At 39.3% G+C, this 22,045-nt stretch overlaps 1 protein-coding gene across 1 annotated transcript in view; it reads right to left on the bottom strand.

Annotated features, from left to right (window-relative positions):
• Positions 1–7,160, bottom strand: part of LOC307251727 (zinc finger protein GLIS2-like) — a 33,443-nt gene extending 26,283 nt beyond the window's left edge. Inside the window, exon 1 of the mRNA XM_080029132.1 lies at positions 6,713–7,160. The gene's annotated coding sequence lies outside the window, so the exon portion shown is untranslated. The remainder of the gene's footprint in view (positions 1–6,712) is intronic.
• Between the last annotated feature and the right edge of the window lie 14,885 nt (positions 7,161–22,045).

The raw sequence follows: 22,045 nt of genomic DNA, 5'->3' as shown, positions 1-22,045 counted from the left end.
AGCGAGGAGTAAAGTACAGACTGGGAATCTTGGGGCAGTGGATTTGCCAGTACAACAAAATGCAGACGTTGAATTGAATCCATGGATTGGCCAAAATGTACAGCACCGATCGACCAGCACCTCCCACAGTATTTTGTGAGGATATTATTAATGTCAGTGTTTTACTTGTAAACATCAACGCAAGGCCAATAATGCCAACTGTAACTCAAAATGTAATTGTTAATAAACCTGTTCATGCTAAACACGGTATTAATCTATTAAATCAACAAGTGAATAACATTGCTGAAAACCATTAATTAACAACAATGTTGGTATTCAGTTAATGATTAAAGTAATTTGTCTTAAACTGATTGCATCTTCTCAAATGTGATTGCTCCTTCTATCTTATTCAGCCTATAGTCAATTAAAAGATATAGATATGGCAAGTTAAATATATACAGTCATATGAAAAAGTTTGGGAACCCCTCTCAGCCGGCATTATAATTGACTCTGCTTTCACAAAAAAAATATAAAAGTGGTATGTCTTTAATTTACCAGGAACTGCTAAGTACTGGGATGTTTTCCAAACAAAGATTTTTTGAAAAGCACTATTTGGTTTTATGAAATAAAATAAAATGTGAAAAACTGGCTGTGCAAAAATGTGGGTACCCTTGTGGTTTTGTTGATTTTAATGCCTGTAACAGCATGTAAAACTGATGAATTTAAACACAAAGTTGGTTGGATTATGTTGTTAAGCCTTGAACCTCATAGAAATGTCTGTTTAATCATGATAAAAGGTATTTTAGGTGCCTAAATGCAAGTTGCACTTCTCTTTGACTCTCTGCTGAAGTGAGACAGAATGGGATCATCACAACTGCTCCCAAAAGATCTTAAAAACAAAGATTATTCATTATCATGGTTTAGGGGAAGGCTACAAGAAGCTTTCCCAAAGGTTTCAATTGTCAATTTCTACTGTAAGGAACGTTGTCAGGGAATGGAAGGACACAGGCACAGTGGCAGTTAAACCCAGGTCTAGCAGACCAAGAAAAGTACAAGAGCGGCATATGCGGCGGATTGTGAGAATGGTTGCACACAACCCAAAGATCACCTCCAAAGACCTGCAAGAACATTTGGCTGCAGATTGTGTATCTGTACATGGTTCAACAATTCAGTGCAATTTGCACCAAAACATCTGTATGGCCGGGTGATGAGAAGGAAGCCCTTTCTGCGCCCACGCCACAGATACAGTTGCATGGAGTATGCAAAAGCTCATTTAGACAATCCAGATTCATATTGGAAGAAAATGCTTTGGACTGATGAGACAAAAATTAAGTTATTTGGTCTTTATAAAAAGCAGATGTTTTGGTGCAAATTGCGCTGAATTGTTGAACGATGTACAGATACACAATCTGCAGCCAGATGTTCTTGCAGGTCTTTGGAGGTGATCTGTGGGTTGTGTGCAACCATTCTCACAATCCTCCACCTATGCCGCTCCTGTTTTTTTCTTGGTATGCCATGCCTGGGTTTAACTGCCACTGTGCCTGTGTCCTTCCATTTCCTGACAACGTTCCCTACAGTCGAAATTGACAATTGAAACCTTTGGGAAAGCTTCTTGTAGCCTTCCCCTAAACCATGACAATAAACAATCTTTGTTTTTCAGATCTTTTGGGAGCTGTTTTGATGATCCCATTCTGTCTCACTTCAGCAGAGAGTCAAAGAGAAGTGCAACTTGCATTTAGGCACCTAAAATACATTTTCTCATGATTAAACAGACATTTCTATGAGGTTCAAGGTTTAACAACATAATCCAACCAACTTTGTGTTTAAAGTCATCAGTTTTACATGCTGTTACAGGCATTAAAATCAACAAAACCACAAGGGTACCCACATTTTTGCACAGCCAGTTTTTCACATTTTATTTTATTTCATACAACCAAATAGTGCTTTTCAAAAAATCTTTGTTTGGAAAACATCCCAGTACTTAGCTGTTCCTGGTAAATTAAAGACATACCACTTTTATATTTTTTTTGTAAAAGCAGAGTCAATTATAATGCCGGCTGAGAGGGGTTCCCAAACTTTTTCATATGACTGTATATAGGGTTATGACCATTGGTTGGACAAATCAAGACAATTAAAGACATCACCTTTAGATACGGTAAATTCTGATATATTGATTATTGAAAGATACAACCATCAGATTACATATGATCAAAGAAAGAAAGAAAGAAAGAAAGAAAGAAAGAAAGAAAGAAAGAAAGAAAGAAAGAAAGAAAGAAAGAAAGAAAGAAAGAAAGAAAGAAAGAAAGAAAGAAAGAAAGAAAGAAAGAAAGAAAGAAAGAGAGCAATGGAAGAGGAAGAGGAATAAGCTAACAGTCCATCTATTGTAGTCCACATCTATGAGCAACTGGGACACAGAAGAAGACCATTCGTGACTCTACGCCCATCTGCCATGGCACTTGATCCCTCTTAATGTCATAATTCCATCCCTCGCCAATACATCTCTTAACTCCCTCTCTTCTACAGGCCTATTTTCGTGGAGACCAGCATTTCAGTTGCAGCCTTCCCCAAACAAGAAATCGAGGGAGAGGTTGTGAGTGGGAGAGAGGGGAGAGGAGAATAGGAAGGGGGAGAGAGTGAGTAGTGGAGTGATGGAGGGGGGAGGGGGGGTGGTGAGGTTGGGGTGGGGTTTGCGGAATTTGGTCTATGTTTGGTTTGGAAGTAAAGGCCCCGGCGTTGGGCTCTCAGGAGGATAATGGAAAAGAGAGGGAGAAAGAAAGGGAGGTTTATGGATGTGTGTGTACCCTCACAGGTGGTCGGAACATATTGATGGGGGGCCCTTTGTGTGTCCAAGTGTGTGTGTGTGTGTGTGTGTGCGTGTGTGTGTGTGTGTGCGTGTGTGTGTGTGTGTGTGTGCGTGTGTGTGTGTGTGTGTGTGCGTGTGTGTGCGTTGTACTCAATTGTGTTGGCATGTTGGCCAAGCCATGTGTGTGCTCAAAGTGCGTGTGTACATTTTGTTTGCAGATGTTGGCACGGATGAATGTAAGCTTTTAGCATGTTAGAATCAGAGAAAGAAGAGACAGAGAGACGGGGTGAATAAGACATTCCTAGGATGGAGGGAGAGGAGGAGGGGGGGGGGGGGGGGTCAGGGAGCCAGTGGTTAGTTAGTGGTTAGAAACTAAGAGGAGAAAAATGAATTTCTGGTCCAGGGCCCGGCCCAAAAAAACGATACCGCAAGCCAGCCGACAGGCCAAGCGAGGGGAGAGGATGTCCAAAAGGGTTCTGTAGACCTCCTCTGCACCTCCCGCCCTCCTCCCATATGAGGGCCTGCTGACTCCTGCCTCTGCCGCAAGGGGAGAAAATAGGGGGGAGTGGTGCTTTTATAGCTGAGCTGAACCCGTTGAACCCATCATGTGCAAACAGCAGGCAAAGTATGGAGACAACAGAGGGTCCAGGCCAGCAGCCACACAGGAAGCTATATGGTGTGTTTGTGTGCCTGTGTTTGGGGGGGGGGGTCCCAGGTTGGGGAGCACAGGAGGGCTGGAGGTATCGTGATGGAGGAAGAAGAGGAGAGTCTCCCTTAGCTCCCTGTTCAACTAAACACCCTCACTTTTTCTCTCCCCCCCTCACCTATTAATTTGCCTTCTCACCGTTCATTATTTCTTACCCAACTCCTATTTTCACTTTTTTGATGTGTCCACCTCACTTTGTTTCCTTCCCCTTCTTTTGTTCATGCCTTCTCTTCCTTCTTTCTTTCTTTCCTCCTGCTTTGTATCATTCTTTCTTTTTCTGCTAAATGTTCGGTCTGTTATTCCTTCTTTCTGGCACCGCTTGCTTCCTTAACATTTTTCCTCTCTTACTCACTTCTTTTCTCTTTACTACTTCTTTCATGTGTAACCCTTCGTTCAGTTATCGTTTTACCATTCTCTGCTTCCTTAGTTCCCCTTTTTCTTAATTTGCTTCATTTTTCTTTCTTTCTTCATCTTCCTTCACCTACATATTTCCTTTATTCGAATATTCCTTCCTTCTTCTTTATTCCACTTTGTTTTCTTCTATGTCATTCCTTTTAAGCACTTTTTGGGGGCATTTTGTTCACATAATTCTAGTTGACAGTAGAATAAGGTGTCACATTTGTTTTTTTTACTTGTTTTGTTTTATATTCCAACTTTCAGCTATTCATCCTCTCTTTATGCCATTCCTGTTTTCCTTCATTCCTTGCTTCCTTCCTTCCCTCCTTCCTTTCTCCATATACAATTTAAGCCCTCATACATGCACACATACACACACACAAACACACTAACAAACACACACATACGCACACACACACACACACACGCACGCACGCACGCACACACACACACACACACACACACACACACACACACACACACACACACACACACACACACACACTCATATATGCCATATGTATGAGCAACACTCCCACCCTGCAGCAGACAGAGTGGGTGAAAGTGGTCTGTAAGGCAGACGCACCCAACAACAACAGGAAAGGAGTTTGCTTGGCTCCGGGCCTTTAAAAAAAAATCACTTCACAAGCGTCTGTCCAACCTTAAGAGAAGAGCATGATGCAACGAGCCTGCAACCTGCACATGGTTCTCAGTAAACTGAAGACAGGGTTCTTATGGAGTCGACGCACCCACAGACTCACACACTCCCTAAACCTGCCCTGCCTCTTGGGACCCCGAAGTGGTTCAGCTCAGAAAAAGCATCAAAATCAGGCCAGCCTCAGTTTGGAAGTATTGCTATGGGGAGGCATCCTTCAGTGAGGATGAGGAGACATGATCGGTGATGGACAGTGTGGTGTTATGGGGGCAGGAGATTCATGAGATTTGATGAACCAAACTGCTAGGAGAATGAAATGGACGTAAAGGTCTTGCCTCCACCATGTTTCACTTAGGAGTTTGACTTGTCACTTATTTACACTGTGTTTTGTAAGTTTTCCGAACGACGGACAATTGGCCAGGTGCATAGTTGTTAAAATAGGTTACGTTTGACCTCCTCTCTTGGTCTCACTCTCTTTTTAGTTCACCACACAACTTCTATTAGCTAATGGCAAGTGGTTGGTCAGAGATGCAGTGCAAAAATGTATGCACTAAATAATTAGACTAAGGTGTTAATATACAAACTTCTAAGAAAAGGACTAATTGATGACGATTTCTATTCAAGGTGTTGAAAAGAAGCAGGTACTTCTTTTCATTTATTGTGGTATTGTATTTTGTTATTCTTATTCCTACCACTAGGTCCAAACAAAATATGTGGACTTGGATTGGCAGTCTTCGAGGACTTTTCTCCACCATTGGAAGTCAGACAAAGCCTGTTTTTGATTATTAACCAAGGGTTTTATGAAGTCTGGAGTCATTTTTAATCGCACCTATATAAAGAAAGAAACATAAGGAATGAACATATTCCCTCCTTTTTTAGTATTGAATGAAACTGGGTTATTTAATTTATGTTGTACTAATTTGATATTCCATGTACAATTTGTGACACGTTTGTTGGTGTTTTATTGGTCTTATGTTACTAAATGTTATGTTCCTTAAAAACTTAAATTACAAATGCAAAGCAACTTCATGCATTCAAATGTAACACATGGGTTCATCTGAGTCATATAATGGATAATGCTGCCATCACTACTTACATGTATAAGTTAAACACTATAGCCTCGTTCAGACCGGACTAATATCACAGAGGAAGGTGGGCGATAACAATTTGAGTAATAATCAAACACATGACAGCTCCACTACTGATATCACACACACATAAGCACACTAGAAATGGTGCAATACAGCATAAATATACAGAGGTTGCCTCCAGACAGGACTAAAATTATCAGAGGACCAACGATTTCACTGAAAAACAGCACGTTTTTACGGTTGGAATTATTACAGGAGTAGTGCGGGAGAATAAACATGCGCCTTCATAAAGACTGCAACTGTCTGATGTATGTTGCATAGTTTATGTATGTGTAGGTATGTTTCTACCATCAGTACATTTTAACATCACGTTTTCACCAAGTACATATGAAGACAACAAGAGTTCCCATGGGTAGACCTTTGAGTAGCTCCATGTATACAAGGAGAAGGAGAATGCAAATAAGGTAACGTTACGAAACAATTTAAATTATGCATCGGTTGATTATTTAAATGATTAATGATTAATGAGTGTGTCCATAAAATATCATGTAAGTGTAAATGTCTTATTTTCTTAAACTATCTCTTAAACTCAGAGATATTCCTTTTACTGTCATATGGATATGAATAAAAGCAATAAATATTCCCATTTCAGGTGCTGGAATTAGGAAACATGTTCGATGTTGTTTAAAACATTACTGAAAATATTTTTCAAATCAAATGATTGCTTAATCAACATACTGAAGTACAATTGGTAAGATCCCTGAGGTTCTTATCAAAGAAGTTAAGAGTTGTAATTGATAGGAAGATTGCATTCATGCATTGTGTCATGCTCCATATGTGCAAGGCTATTCATGTAGAAAAAAATAGTTTAAGGTTAGTTGCAAGACCCCATAATCACTAGGCCTACTGATATTGGCTTAGTTGTGTCATAACAGATGAACTACTGAGTTGAACTGAACGATTGAGCAACAATCATTAAAACCAGCAACAGATGAACACCAAGGGATTGTTAGAGAGATCAAGAGATTAATCTTTTTGTTAGGATACAAACAAACTAACAGCTGAATGTCGTTAATATTTACCTTGCAATAGCCTGTAGACGGTGAAACAGCCTCCTCTGCTCCCTGTCTGAAATCTGTCTGAAGATGCTTTCGAGCCTGCGATAGATTCGAACTGAGGACACAGTTGACTCAAATCAAGCGAGTTTGTCCGTCGTTTCCCTTACCATCTTTGATCAAGTTATCAGTTTTATGTGGCTGGTTTTACCCACAGGGGATCGTTCAAGAGGGGGGGTGGTAACAAAAAAAATGCCTGTTGCGAGTTTTCAGTTGCAACCGAAAACCTTGTCTTGTGGATAGTTTTCTCTCAAAATTACAGTGACGTAAGCGAAAGAAATCTCCAATGTAGAGGACAAAAACTAAATCAATGTCACTCAAGTGTGAGGATGAAGATGTGCTGCGATGTGAATGTCAAATCCGCCACAAAAAAAAAGAAAAAGGTAGAGGCTGTCCTGGAGGCGCATCGCTCAGTTGCGACGCTGGTCAATGAGCTTCAAGCGGCGGTGAGCAGGAAAGAGGCTGTCTGGGTGGAGAGAGAGAGAGAGACAGAGAGACAGAGAGAGAGAGAGAGAGACACAGAGAGTCATTGGAGGAGTGAGCTCGAGAAAAATGCCAGAATAGAGATGCAACTTCCTCCTCCAGCTGTTGACGCTCACAATAGTCTGAACCGTGTGTGTGTGTGTGTGTGTGTGTGTGTGTGTGTGTGTGTGTGTGTGTGTGTGTGTGTGTGTGTGTGTGTGTGTGTGTGTGTGTGTGTGTGTGTGTGTGTGTGTGTGTGTGTGTGTGTGTGTGTGTGTGTGTGTGTGTGTGTGATTTAATTGATTTTAAATGATCTCAAATGGCATTTAAAGGTATCTGTGTTGCCAAAGCTTTTTAAGGAAAAAGTTGTAAAAAAAATGTGCTATGTAAGTTAAGCAATTGATATGGGTATCATGATATTGGCTCTTGTTTTGCAATTTGCACACGTGCATAACGTCTATCCACGTCAAGTATGGATAGACTTGTTTTTTGCAGTAATATGGCCTCAGATCAGTCTCAATATTAATGAATGCACAGAGAAGGATTCACACTTGTATTTTGTGATTTATATATAAATGACTCTCTTCTCACAAATACATTTCAATGCACACACAAATGGATACCGTCATATATAAATGTAAAATAAATCCATCTATAAAAAAAAGTTTCACAAACACATTTCCGATCCACACACAAATGTGTATTGTTTTAAATAAATGTAATATAAATCCATAAATATATTAATTTAAAAAAGATTTGCAATTTTCTTCAAAAATGTGTTTGGATGTTGTTACATTTATATACAAACTGTTACATTTGAATTTACAAAATGCTTTTCATTTGTGAACTTCCTTGCACTCATGAGTGAATTGGTCTTTATTTGTGTGTAGAATTATGAGACTCCCCTGAGGTCGCTGGATTCACAAATGCGTTTTTTTCAACCAGAAGCTATTTTTTCAACCAAGAGCTGTGTAGGGGAGAACAGGGTTATACGTCAAATCGTTATATCTCGGAACCAGAAGGCGCTGTCTGTGAAATTGTGGTATGTAAATATCCAGAATTGGGATCAGAGGTCACCTAGTCTTCCTTGGAGTTAGACTGCTGAATTTGAGGTGACAGGACTGTTTGTGTTTTTCATGTCAAATTGAAAATATTTAGCTCCCCAGTATTTTTCTTCAATAGGCTTTTACGCAACAGGTTTATAACAAAACACTTGTTACCCTAAAAAAGTGTGAAGGGTCAACTATAGTTTAGATTGTGGTTAGCAAGCTAATTAGTTGTCAGATGGTTGTTGGCCTTGATGCTAGCAAGAAATTCAAGTTGGGGTTGGTCGTCACATTTTTTGGGGGGTTGGTAGTCACATGTTATCCAAAGGCTGCAGCCAGAAAAGGAACCCAATTACGAAATAAATTGTCAAGCTGTATCCTCACTGACACCCCAGAGAAGGAAAGAATAGAGCAGGAAAAGCCAGCTAGCATGCAAAAGAAAAAAGGGCAACAAAATCAAAACAACCCAGGGCATCCCAAACTAGACCAGCTGCCAAGGCTACAGTAAGTTATGTAGGCCTATTTGTCAACTTGACAATGCAATTAAACTTTCAAATTTAGTTCTGCTTTCTTGCCTTCTTTTTAAGATTATTCCCATTAAGATAACATTGTGACAAACAATCCCATACTGTGTGACAACCGACCCGGTTAGGAGTGGTTCGGTCCGGGTATTTTGGCTTTTCATTTGCCAGAAGTTGGGTAGCGTACGGATATAAGCGCACCTAACCGCTCTAAACCGCTCCTAATTTCGGTACTCCTCCGTTGGGGTACCAGCCGCCTGAAAGGGTGCCGAAAAGGCGGAGCTACACATGCCGTCCGTTTATTGGTCGAAATAATCATTTCCGACGTGCGTAGTCACCTCGGCAAGTCTTGTGTTTTGGCGAAAATGTGAGCGCAGCACTGTGTATTGTGTGGTGTTTTTCCTCATCATTAAATTAATCAGTTGGCTACACTGTGTCCCACTGCTACGATGTCACGTAGCTGCCGCAGCCAGCGCTATTCGCTCACTGTCTCTATCAGTTGTACCAAGCCGTCTCTGTGCGTTTACGCTCACAACAACACGGGGGGAATAAATAAAGAAGCGGCTGGTTTGACCAAGCATAAACGAGAGACCGCTGGCTTGACCACAGTTGTTCCACAGCCCGATAGTTTGAACCATATTCTGGCGGCGGCTATCGCAGTTCAGCCTAAACCCCGCCCTAAAAGTAAGGGTAGGGTCGGCGGTGGTAACACCACCAAGATTCTTAAAAGTGAGCTGTCCCGCTCAGAGCCGCTCCGACCCAACCCGCTCTACTCGGTGGAAACAAGGCATGTGTAAGGGTGTCTTTGATGATTAATGTCTTCTTTATTACAATAAGTTAGAAAAAGTGAGGGGTACACATTTCAAGCTAACACCTTAAGCTTCAATTGAATGTAGGATTGACTATTGAAAGATGTTTAGGTGTGATGAGCAATTCTCACTAGAGTAAAAAGTGTGCCTACTATCCTCGGTGGGCCCGGGCTCCCCTACTAGGCGACAAGTGTCACTTCCAACTACTGGCTTGGCATGCTACTACAGCGATTTTGGCCCGGTATCCGAAACCGCGTAGGCTACATGATGAAAGCAATGTGAAAGCAAACAATTGCGTCTGAACACTCTGTTCCTACGAAGCGAAGCTGTTGTAAGACGTGTAGAATGAGGCTCGGTATTGTCTTGCTGAAATAGGTAGGGATGTCCCTGAAAGAGACGTTGTCTGGATGGCAGCATATTGCTGCAAAATCTAAATGCACTTTTCAGCATTAAAGCTGCAGTTGAGAGTTTCAGCCGTTGGGATCCCAACGGCTGTTTTCCCAACGCTCTACCTGCTGTAGTTCCTCCCTCCGAACGACAGCTATGCGCGTTCATGTGAATTCAGTTACATTGACAGGAGACAAACACCATGTCCGATTCTGAGGTGATTAAACATTAGTAATGATAACTACATACGTACATATTGAGCATACATTTTAATCACAGACATACCATGTATGTTAGCTTAAAATCATTGTAAGTGTGCTGGTAAGCCTAACAAAAGTGGCTGTAACAGCCAGGCAAGATAGCAAACTAATTGTAACAGAGCGGAGAGGTGTGTGTGTATCTGCTCTGACCGCAGCTGGGAGGGGCTGCTCGGGGCTGCTGCGCGAGGAGCGGGCTGCGTGTCAGTGCTCCCGCTGCTCGTTGAGAAGAGGTGATACTTGAAAGTCACCAATAACACCAGAAAAAAAAGCTAGATTTGTCGCTTGTCGCTGTTTTGAAAAAAAAGTCGCCAGGGGGGCTGAAAAGTCACTAAATATAGCGACTCCCGTCTCCCTTTCAGCAGTTAACTTTTCAACATTTGTCTTTCCTCGTTTTTTTGCTGTCTTAGCGGTGTTAGTTGTTGGTATCCTGGGAATGGTAAATTGAGGGTTCGTTTGTGAAGACATTGCTACTCGCTGTCCGCCGTAGTAGCCTAGTAGCCTACCAAACTGTAGGCTAGTGTCAGACTGCTAGGGTCGTGAACGCTCACGCAACTGACGCATCAACGTCGTTGCCAAGGTCCCACAGCCAATAAGAACGGAGAATCTGACCTCGCTCTGATTGGTCAAAATTAACATGAGCGGTGGCAATTTTGGGGGGCAGCACACAGAGGCAGGGGGGAGCAAAGTGATAAAAAAGTATTTTCAGACCACTTCACCTACATATAGCTGAATGGCTATTATGACAGTTTTGCCAAATATTACAGTAAAAAAAACTCTCAACTGCAGCTTTAATGGTGCCTTCACAGATGTGCAAGTTACCCATGCCATGGGCACTAACCCGCCCCCATTCCATCACACACGTTGGCTTTTCAACTATGCGAAGGTAACCATCTGGATGGTCCTATTCCTCTGGAGCCCAGAGGACACAATGTCTAGGATTTACAAAAACGATTTGAGATGCAGACTCATCAGACCACAGAATACTTTTCCACTTTGCATCAGTACATCTCAGATGAGCCCAGGCCCAGAGAAGTCTGCAGCATTTGTGGATGTTGTTGATATGGTTTTCACTTTGCATGGAGTTAATTAACTTGCATTTGTGGATGTAGTGATGAACTGTGTTTACCAACAATGGTTTTCCGAAGTGTTCCATGGCCCATGTATTGATTTATTTATAAAATAATGTCTGTTTAATGCAGTGCCGCCTGAGGATGTTCAAAACATTTAGATAATTCTTCAGCTTTCCCAGTCTTTTGTTGCCCCTGTCCCCACTTTTCTGAAATGTGTTTCTGCATGTTAAAACAAGGTAAAACATTACCATGACATTGCATTTATATTGTTTTCAACTGTCAAAAATGTCAAAATGGATTAACAAATGATCACATTCTGTTTCATACACGTTTGACACAGATTCCCAAATTTTCTGGAATCTGGGTTGTAAGTGAAGGTCAAAAGCAGGGGATGGGTGTAATGTATGTGAAAGGGTTGCATCCCTCCTGCTGTAGTACATCCTCGGGGTCAGATCCTCGGGACAATTCCAGGAGTGCATGTCTGAAAGGGGCTTAAGAGTGCACAATACATTGTTTCCCTCTAGTGGATTTAAGTGGGAACTTGGAGTACGCTTAGTAATACTGGACCAGTACAGGGTAGTTAGTTCAGATAGGATCAACTTATAATAAATGTAAAGTCAGAGAGTCACCAGTTGTTATAATAAATGTAAAGTCAGAGAGTCACCAGTTGCAGATGAAATGTATGCTGGGTAGTATGGGAATCATGTTGATGCTTCTTAGCAACTTCATTTGATTAGTTAAGAGAATTATAGTCAAGCCTTATTTCAAGCTACACTACATGAACTTCAGTGTCTGTGTTTGCTAATGACATAGCTCTGAATGTGATATACTGTATAATGTGATTGACAATTTAAGTCAGCTCTGACATGACTCTGGCAATAATTCAATTAGTTTATTTAATTAAACTAGACATTTTATGGCAAATTAGTAAAGTTACTTTAAGTATCCTTGGACTGAGCAAACTACTTATGGGCTCCCCCTGCAATATGCTGGATTGATAAGAAATAAATTAAATTTTTATTTTCTTATAATTTCCCTTTGCATATACTGTATACTGTTATATATAAGTGCATACATATAAGTATATATAATTATACAAGATATGAATAAGTATGTAAGATATTGTATGTGCTACATTATAAAAGACAACTCTAATTTGTTCTTCAGACAGAGAAGGAGCAACTGTGACGTGACTCAATTTCACTGACGGGGATCAATACAAGTATTACTGATTCTGAATCTAGTTCACAACATGTTTTGACAGTTTCAAAATGCAGTGACGTTACTTCCTTACCTCAGTCTTTTCTAAGCACAAACCTTTTTTTTCAGTATATAAGTTTTATAGTGCTGGGTTTCATGTGGAGATCAATAAAAAGATAAGATAAAACTTTGAAGAAGTTCAAAGTTTATCACTCAAAAAGGAAGGAAGTGAAGGCTTGATATCAGAATTGCATGCTGGTTGCACGCCCTAATCGACAATCCTTCCACCCTCTTCAGCCTATACACTTCACTACGTTGGAAAGCTCCTTTTGGCAGGTAAATAATATCATAAATGTAATGGATTTGCATGTTATTGTGAAGATGTCAATACAAACACTGCTGTTCATCATTTTCTTTCAGATTATTGGTTTGAGACTACAACAGCCATGTTGTTGGCAGAAGCTGCATGTTTGTTAATTACTTTCATCCTCTACATATCAGGTATGTATGATTGGTTATTAGTTAGAATGATATTCTATGTAAAAATGTTGTGACATTCGATTTTTTTAAGGGGAGAATCCCACCGATTTCACTCATGAGGTTCACTTTACTCTTCAAGAGGAGACATGTTCAGCCTGTTAAAACACTTTCAAAGTGTCCTATAGAGCTCTGGAGGGAGTCTATAGTGTACACATAAACTCTGTGAGGTACATTAGGGCTTTGTGCTTAATGCCACATCAGTATGCTTGCATGTTCACCAAGACAATGCTAACCATTGTGGTCATTATGTGTGATGTGAAGAAAATATAAAAGAGGAAGAGAAAAAATGTTCTGCTCACTCTCAATCTTGACATAAATAATAATAATATTAATACAAAATATGTACATCTCTCCTGATGTTTGTTTGCCAATATTCTGTTAAAGAGGTTCAGGGAAGAGCAAACAACATCTGTGCCTTAAAAGGTTCATCAGTGGATCTGCCCTGCTCTGTTTCACATCCCACTTCAAGCATGAAATGGTACACTGTACACCGGAATGGGACAAAGCTTGTCATGAATGACTTATGTGGAGATGGAAATTGTACACAGTACAACACGTCTGAAGAGAGTAACTTCACTCTAACAATCAAAGATCTAAGAGAGGGTGATGCAAATTTTTACTGCTGTGGAAACCCAGGGAGCGGCTTCTCTTTTAGAACTGAGGTCCAGGTTGCAGGTACAGTGGCTGACAGTTAGTCATTACTTTAAAACTGACATCAATATATTCATTCTTATTAAAACATGATCCTCCCAGACCTGCAGGTAAAGGTGATTCCTGCCACAGAGGGACAGACAGTAACACTGATGTGTAGCACCAGCTGTCCTCTGACTGAAAACCCTGCAGCCTACATCTGGTACAAGAACAGAGAGTTTCTCTATCAGGACTGGTCTCCCTGGTACCAACATCTGGTCAGCAGTGAGAAAGCAGTCACATACTCCTGTGCTATCAAAGGCTACGAGCATCTCAGAGCGCCTGAAGTCTCAGTGGGTCAGTAACAACCGTCAGCACTCTATAATATGTTGAAACCTATGTCTAAATGTATTAATTACGTTTTAGCTTTCCGATAAATGTTAAATGAAGCATATTTATTATTTTCAAGTCTAGTGACATAAATATAGCACTAGTTATTGGTGTCTGTCATTATGTGGTCAGACATGTGGCTTGTTGCACCCAGCGGTGGTGTAACATTGTTACACCTTTAAGCCTACACAACCGCTGGAGGTCGAAACATCAGATTTTTTCAGGGGGTTTTAAGTTGCTCCTCACTAACTCACTGTGACTTTAAATTAAAAAGGCTAAGTTCACCATCGCAAATACATGTATATGTTGTTTCTTTCTGTCCAGATTCTGTCACACCAACCTGCTTTACCGTGACCTACGCTAGCCATTCACCAACAGATGAGCCCTGCTCCATCACATATTCAAAAGGTTAAGTTGTCCCAAACCTCCACCAACAACAGCTCAATGTAGCATGGAGTTGAGCTGGCAGTCAGAGCGAGGCTACTGTCAGACTCACTGCTTCTCTGCTGGAAAGACGGGCTTCTGGTAGAGCTAAAAGTCCATTTATGGCCCTTTGAGGAAGTTGCTGTGTCGGTATCTGTGTTCTAGCTGAGCTAGCAGCTCTACTTCTAGTAGCCCATCAGTGTGTCTGCAGGGGAGTCTCATTGTTTCTTGTTCATTTGTTTATTAATTGTTAAACATGTCGGAGTAACTGAAGTGTATTTATTATCTTCCATACAGAAGTGCAGCTTCAAATGACTCCTTTGGACGAGACAAATGTTAGACTGACCTGTACTCCCAGCTGTCCACTGATTGACCCTGAAACTGCCTACAAGTGGTACATTGGTGAAAACATTTACAGTGGCTCCAAGCATGAAAACTTAACAGTTCCAAGCAACTATGTTGGAAGAATCTCCTGTGCTGTAGAAGGTCAGGAGTATCTGCACACCCCCAAAGTCTGTGAGTATGAACCAGCTAATGGTGAATCAGGTGCTTTACAGCATCCCTACAACAATTGCAATGTTGTGTTTATGCTGCCCCAAGGTTGCACTTATTTAAAGTGAAACATTTTGTATTTCATCTACATTTCAGGTGCTTCTAACATCTGTTGGATCGTAAATTATGTCAGCAAGAGAATCTGTGCTTTACGAGGCAATGAAGTGAATATTTCAAGTGAATATTCACATCCCAACAACCACAACCCGCTAAAGTTAAAATGTTGGTATAAAATAAAGAGAAGTGGTAGGGAGGATCCTGAAAAGCTACCCGAGGCTGCAGCTCATCTTGAGTACCATGACAACATGAAGAACCAGCACATCCTGAGAATTAGAAACCTGAAGAAGAACGACTCTGCAGAATACCTGCTCAGACTCCAGACAAATGACAAAGGATGGAAACGGTCTGATTCTACTGGAGTGACTTTGGTTGTCACAGGTAGTGCTTTGGGTTAAATATATTTCAGGTTGGGTTGCTCCCTCATCACATATTAGCACCAGTTTGCAAACTGCACTCTTTACGTGCAAAACGACGAAAGGCTGATTGTTACTATTGCAACGCATTGCCGAAATTATGTAAAACACAAGGGTGTTGTGAAATGTTATATAATGCAAATCTGCAAATCTCAGGTGGGCTTTATCAGACCTGCTCCACTGACATGCTTATGCTTTATGTCCCACAAGCCCGGTCTGAGCTGGGAAAGACAGCTTTTAGCTTCAGTGCCCCTGACTCCTGGAACAACTTACAGCAACAAATTAAACTAAATACCTTCATATCCTTTAACCAATTTAAACAAACTATCTTAAATCTGCCAAACTCTACCTGTAACTGTTTTAATTAGGCTATATTGTACTTTCACCCATTTAATTTTAATTGCTGCCACCCTTCACCACTGTGTAAATGTTTAAATTCTTTTTTTTTCTCTTCATCTGTTGTGTATTTGATGTATTTGCATTGAATATTTTGTATGTATTGTTGTTTTTCCTTTCAATTCGTTTTGAACTCGACGTCATTGTAAATGAGGGTCACCCCTCAATTGGTCTCTCGAGGATAAATAAAAGTTAAATGAAAAAAAATGAAAAATGAAATAATGCAGACAGTGCCACAGTGGCTTTATCAAGGTTTGTCTGAATACTGGGGAAGAATATTTGACAAACCTATTACAGTGAACATTGGAGCATTTTAGGACTGCTATGCACCTTGTTGGTATTGTTTCTTTCACTTCTTGACAATGACATCAGTGTGCAGTTTTAGACTTTTTATGTTTGATAACTATAATGTTTGCATACCTGTATGTCAGTTGACCTTAGGATCAGTCACGTTTCAAAGAAAACACTTCTCTTCTTCATTAACTGACCACTGTAACCATCTTTCAGACCTGAGGGTGGAGTTCACTCCCTCTGCAGTGGTGACAGAGGGCCAGAGAGTCACACTGACCTGCAGTACCAGCTGTCCTCTGACTGACAACACAAACTACATTTGGTTCTTGAACAGTCGACTTCTGACCCGGACAGAGAACCAAAACAAACACCTGGTTCTAGACCCAGTCAGCAGCCAGCATGCAGGAAACTACTACTGTGCTGTTAAAACCCAGGAAGTCTTGAACTCTCCAGAAAATACGCTCATTGTTCAAGGTGGGCATGCCTTTCAGTTTGAACTGAAAACTGTCTCTGCATTCAAACCAGTAATAGAAAAACTCACATGTTCCATCTCTCCTCAGCTCGAGAGAAGTCCATGGTAATAATTAATTCTCTAAGGCTGGTAGTTGCATTTCTGATCCCGGTTCCACTGATTGTCTTTCACGTGTGGATGAGGTAAAACACTTGACACTATTTTTTCAATGTTTTGTAATTTCACTTCATGTAATCACCATGTTTGACTTTGTTTTTAATGATAGTACTTGAACCGAGCACGTGTGTGTTAATGGTCTTCTGCCAACATCTGCTGTCCTCTTTGTTCTGCAGATGGATTTGGAGTCCTTCAACATCTCAACCACAGCCATAAATCTTGTGACTGAGGCACATAAATAATCGTCAGAGCAGATGTACCTAGGCCTTAGGTATCAATTATGTATACGGTATTTTTTTCATTTTCTTTTTTTTTTGTTAATTAATTTAGGTCCCAGTTGGCAAAGTAGAAGTTCAGCAGTTGTTCATTCTTTTAAATGCGGGCCTAATACAAAGTGCAGCATGTAAGACATTAAAATACTGAGCTCACAAAAAACTCTCCTCCTTTTTGAAAAAAAGTTAAAGCCACACCAGGAAAATTGACCGTCGCTCATCATCCGATTTTAACTGACAAATCAACAAAAGTCTGAAGGAGTCATCCCAATATGCCTCTACTGTGACCAAAAATATATATCTTTAAATTGCTTTGCATAAGGCCTTCAATTTCAAAGAACTGCCCTAGACCTTATGTATAAACACACACTGACAAAGGTGGGTTTTGTCCTTGCTAAATCTGAGAATGTTTGTAAAGTTGATACATTTGTCAATGAGAGTGTCCACTGGATTATATTTTTTTCTCAAGTGACTTGACATACTTGTTCTGAGAAATTTATATTCAATCTTTTATCCCCACTGATTGAATGACAAAAGTTGTAAAATGTTAATTTTAATGTTTAAAGCTGTTTTTTTTGGTTGTAGACATTTTTCTGATGTGTGTATTCATAGGGTTAACATAATTATTTTAATTGTGTGTTTTGAAGAAAAATATGAATATCAAGTTGTGTGTAAACATACATGGTATCTATGGTGATATAATGTATATGTTGCCCCCATCACAGAGTCAGTGTAAAAGTCAAATAATTAAAAATAATTAAAGGGCAAATACAAAATCAAGAGATGTATTTAAATAAATGAGTTGTATTGTATTGTGGTCTACTCTTGTTTGATGTTTAATCTGGAGCTGCAGCAGCGGTGGCATAGAGACTGTGTTTCATTCTCTCCATCTGGTTAAGAGTCTTGAACTCTTAACTAAATCTCCTTTTATTTTACTACTTTCATCAAGTACAATGTTCTTTGGCTATAAAAAACATGTATTTTTTAAAGCGTGTAAATAATGCCATGTCATGAAACAGCAGCAACTTTTAACCCAAGTCAAGTTCAAGTTTGTTTATCAAATATTCATCACATCAAACTCAGGCCCTGTGTCGTTGGCAATGAAATTCATATCAGCTCTCTCCAGCAATGCAACATACCGGTACAAAAAAAATGTATTAAGAAGAACACATACAAAAGAAGAGTCATAATAGTTAAAAAACTAAAATGTAGGTATGAATTACAATATTAATATTATTAAATATAGAATAACAATAGAATGTACAAAATACTTTACAATAGAACATATTATTCTGTAATGTGGGGAGGTACAGGTGGTATCAACAGATAAACAGAACAAATTATGGCTCATTAAAACTGAATGACACTGTACAACATACAGACAGGTGACAACTTAAAAAACAATAATGAATGTCCTTGTAAGACGTTAAGAACAATAATGAGATAACATTTTACCATCTTCCTTTTTTTAAAATATTTTGGCAAACTTGTGGACTGATATGACTGTATGAACTTTCCACCTCCTCTTAATCTGCCATATATCTATATATGCTGCTCTGCAAAGCATCGTGGTTTCTGACCACAGTGGTAGTGATAAGTGTGGTTTAACTCATGTTGACCACATCCAGGTGAAGCAAATTGTTGCAAGGAAGTGTAACATGTCCATGTTTGGAAGTTAGGGCTGTGAAGATGTACCGGGAGATCAAGACGGTTAGTTCTGCAAAATGTTTTCGTAATATATAAGTCGAAATACATATCTAAATTTGGACAGGTAAATAAAAGCATAAACAAATTTACAATTTGCAAATTCTGACAATTTCTCTAAAAATATTTGTGGAAACTTTTCTTGACTTGCTACTCTGGCAGTTTCTCATGATCAATAAATAAAACACCAACGTAACTAACTTGTGATGTTCGTTATAGAAAATTATTTCTATTAGTATTCACATTTACATGACAAAGGCACAAGTTAACTTATTATGTTTAAATTTAGCCTAAGTTTCATAATTTTTTTGTACATTTGTAACCACAGTGTTTCATGATTCTTCCTTTTTGTTGATGAAGCATATTGTTTTGAATTCAGACTCCTGTTATTTCTTGTGACTGCTGCTTTTTACTTTAATTATTTTAGTTTGATTTTAAGGTTGATTTGGTTGTTTTGCCTGTTACACTGATTATTTATTCAATTGGACATTTTTGATTAAAAACTTAAATTCAATTACATTTTCCCTAATACTTTTGTTCTGTCTGGTTGATTTCTCCATCAAATGTATTATGGCGATTCTGCTTAGGTAGCCATATGAACTGTTGTAAAGCCAACAAGTCCACAAACATAGGCTCATGTGCACACATGATAATTCAATAGACAATATTATATGAACAGCTTCATCCTCGTTTTTTCTGCAACCCAACACAACACAAACAGCACTGTATTAACAAACATGCAGCCTACCATTGCTGTGTTCTCAATGTCTATTTTCAAAAAAGAAAACAGATGATGGGCCGGTTTCACAGACAGGGCCTAGATTAAACCAGGAGTAGGCCTTAATGTGGACTAGTTAAACTGGGACGTTTAAGTCACTGTCATGGATATGGCTTAAGTTTGGCTTAGTTTGTCTGAGAATATGAAGTCCTTGGAGTAAGGTAAGTAAACCTGATTGTAAACACCTGCCCATGAGCACATGCTGCTGTTCCAACGGTGATCATAAAAACCCAGAGTGGAGCTGAAACACTGTTGCTTGTGAGAAAAAACAATGGCAGAGGCTAAAAAAATCCCGTCAATAAACTTTAATGAATTTGAAAAAAATCTCTTAAAAAATTGTTTGAAACCATCCGGTTATTGAATCTAAAAGCCATACTGCTGGGACTGAGCAAATAATAGTTGGGCCGCAATTTGCAACAAATTCAAATAATAAAAATGTTACTAAGACACCAACTTCAGGTTATCTTCATTATTATCGGTATTTCACATCTTTCTCTTTTATAATTTTTACATTATATTTAATGATATCTGCACTGATAGACTCTGTGGAAAAACCTGAATCTCGCCTTAAAGAAGAGCTGCACAACCTTTCAACAAAGGACAAAAAAGATGACGTTGCATGAAAGTTAGCCCGAGAATTCCATGAACAGAAAATGCAATATCTGAAGGAAGTATGACATGAAAATGAAAATAAAATTCTACAGGTGGAATTGGACATTATTTAACCTTTATTTTAACAGGCAAAATTGCTTGAGGTCAAATGACCTCTTTTCCGAGCAAGGCCTGGCAGAAAATGGCAGCAGTTAGAATGAATGAAATATAAGACAAACATAAGAAGAAAGCACAGACATGAGAAAACAGAGACAAATATATTCCAGAAGGCGAAGAAGAAGAACAATTTTGAGGCAATGAGAAAAGTTTTAAAAATCATTCTTAGTGATGAGTTCCTGCAATTTGAGTGTTTTTTCAATAGTGTTCCAGGCGGTGGGAGCAGAGTACATGAAAGCCCTCTTCCCAAACTCAGTACGGGTTCTGGGGACAGAGGTGGAAAGAAAGTCCAGAGAGCATGAACTGTATGACATGAAGTTGGAAGCGAGAGCTATGATTCAAACAAGATACAGTACTGAGACAATTGTGATTACTAATCACAGTGAAGATATAAGTAGAAAATAAAAGGTGTTCATGTTGTGTTTTGTCATTTTGTTATTCATGTGTGTCAGTATTTTAAATCACAACAACCACATTTGAAAACAGAATTGTTTTAGACACTCATTTTACTATGCTGAATACATCTTCAATTTAAATGCATCCATCTAATAAGCTCAAGCAAAGTTGTTATTTTCAGTGCACTTTCCATATCGAAAGCGGTCTCGAAATGTAAGTTCATCAAATAAATGTTTTGGATAAGACCTATTCACAAGTACTCTTCTGGCTGGCCTCTGCAGTGGGAGTTGGTCTTCATTTAGATATTCCAAATAGTCCATGATCTCTCACAAACACCACTAAACTGAAGTTAAACCTGCCTCCTTGAAGGATTAATTTAAACTCAAATTTAGACCTAGAGTAGCTCTAGTCGACAGTCTTGCAATTGGCTTTGTTTAATCCAGAATAGCTTTAATCTAGGACAATTTTAAACTGAGTCTGTGCAAGTGGCTTTGAATTAATCCAGCTCAGGCATTTTAGCCTCGGACTAGGTTTAAGCCTTGTCTGTGAAACCGGCCCGATAAGTGGTTAAGTGTTCAGAGATAAAAGCAATGACTGCTTTAAGATGTTATCTAGATTTTCCATCTTAAATTGTGACACTATTCTAAGAGACGCTTCATAATCATAATCTCTGAGAAAGGAAGGAAGAGACGTTTAGGTGCCCTGCTTTTTGTCCACCACTCTCACACTCGAAAAGGACCCACTCCGACTTCTTAAGCCGCTACTGTAAAACAACGTTTATTTTTATGTATGCTGTTGGAAAAAGGCAGATACAAATACTGTTATTCAATCAATTTTCTAATTACAAGCCGAAGAACTACTGCAGCAATGCTCATGGCAGAAGCTGTAAGCTTGCTGATGGGTTTCACCCTGTGCATCTCAGGTATGAGTCTTACAATGCTTTGCTATACAACAGATTTGTTCGAATATGTGAATGTTAATTAACTTTTTATAATCTGTGGGGAAATTAACCGTATTTGAGATAAGTGAAGAAGTTAACTCTGAAAAAGTGTTGATTTCAATTTGAGAACTGAACACATTTTATGAAGATGTATCTAAAGAAAGAAATCATGTAAATGTTAAGTGTCAGCTCTTTGCTATGACATTAACTACTGGAATGAGCTCTTAAATGGATGTCTGACATACTTTCATGATGAGTTTACATCCATTATTTGAATAGTATAAATATGTCCAGATGTTTGTAAATGAAAGCTTCTGTTAAAGGTGTTCAGGTACAAGAGAAAAGCATCTGTGCCTTCAAAGGT

Source organism: Ammodytes marinus (genome assembly GCF_949987685.1).
Source record: "Ammodytes marinus genome assembly, chromosome: 6".
Lineage (NCBI taxonomy): Eukaryota > Metazoa > Chordata > Actinopteri > Uranoscopiformes > Ammodytidae > Ammodytes > Ammodytes marinus.
The sequence above is the reverse complement of the archived record's forward strand: the minus strand, read 5'-3'. Positions and strand labels throughout refer to the sequence as shown.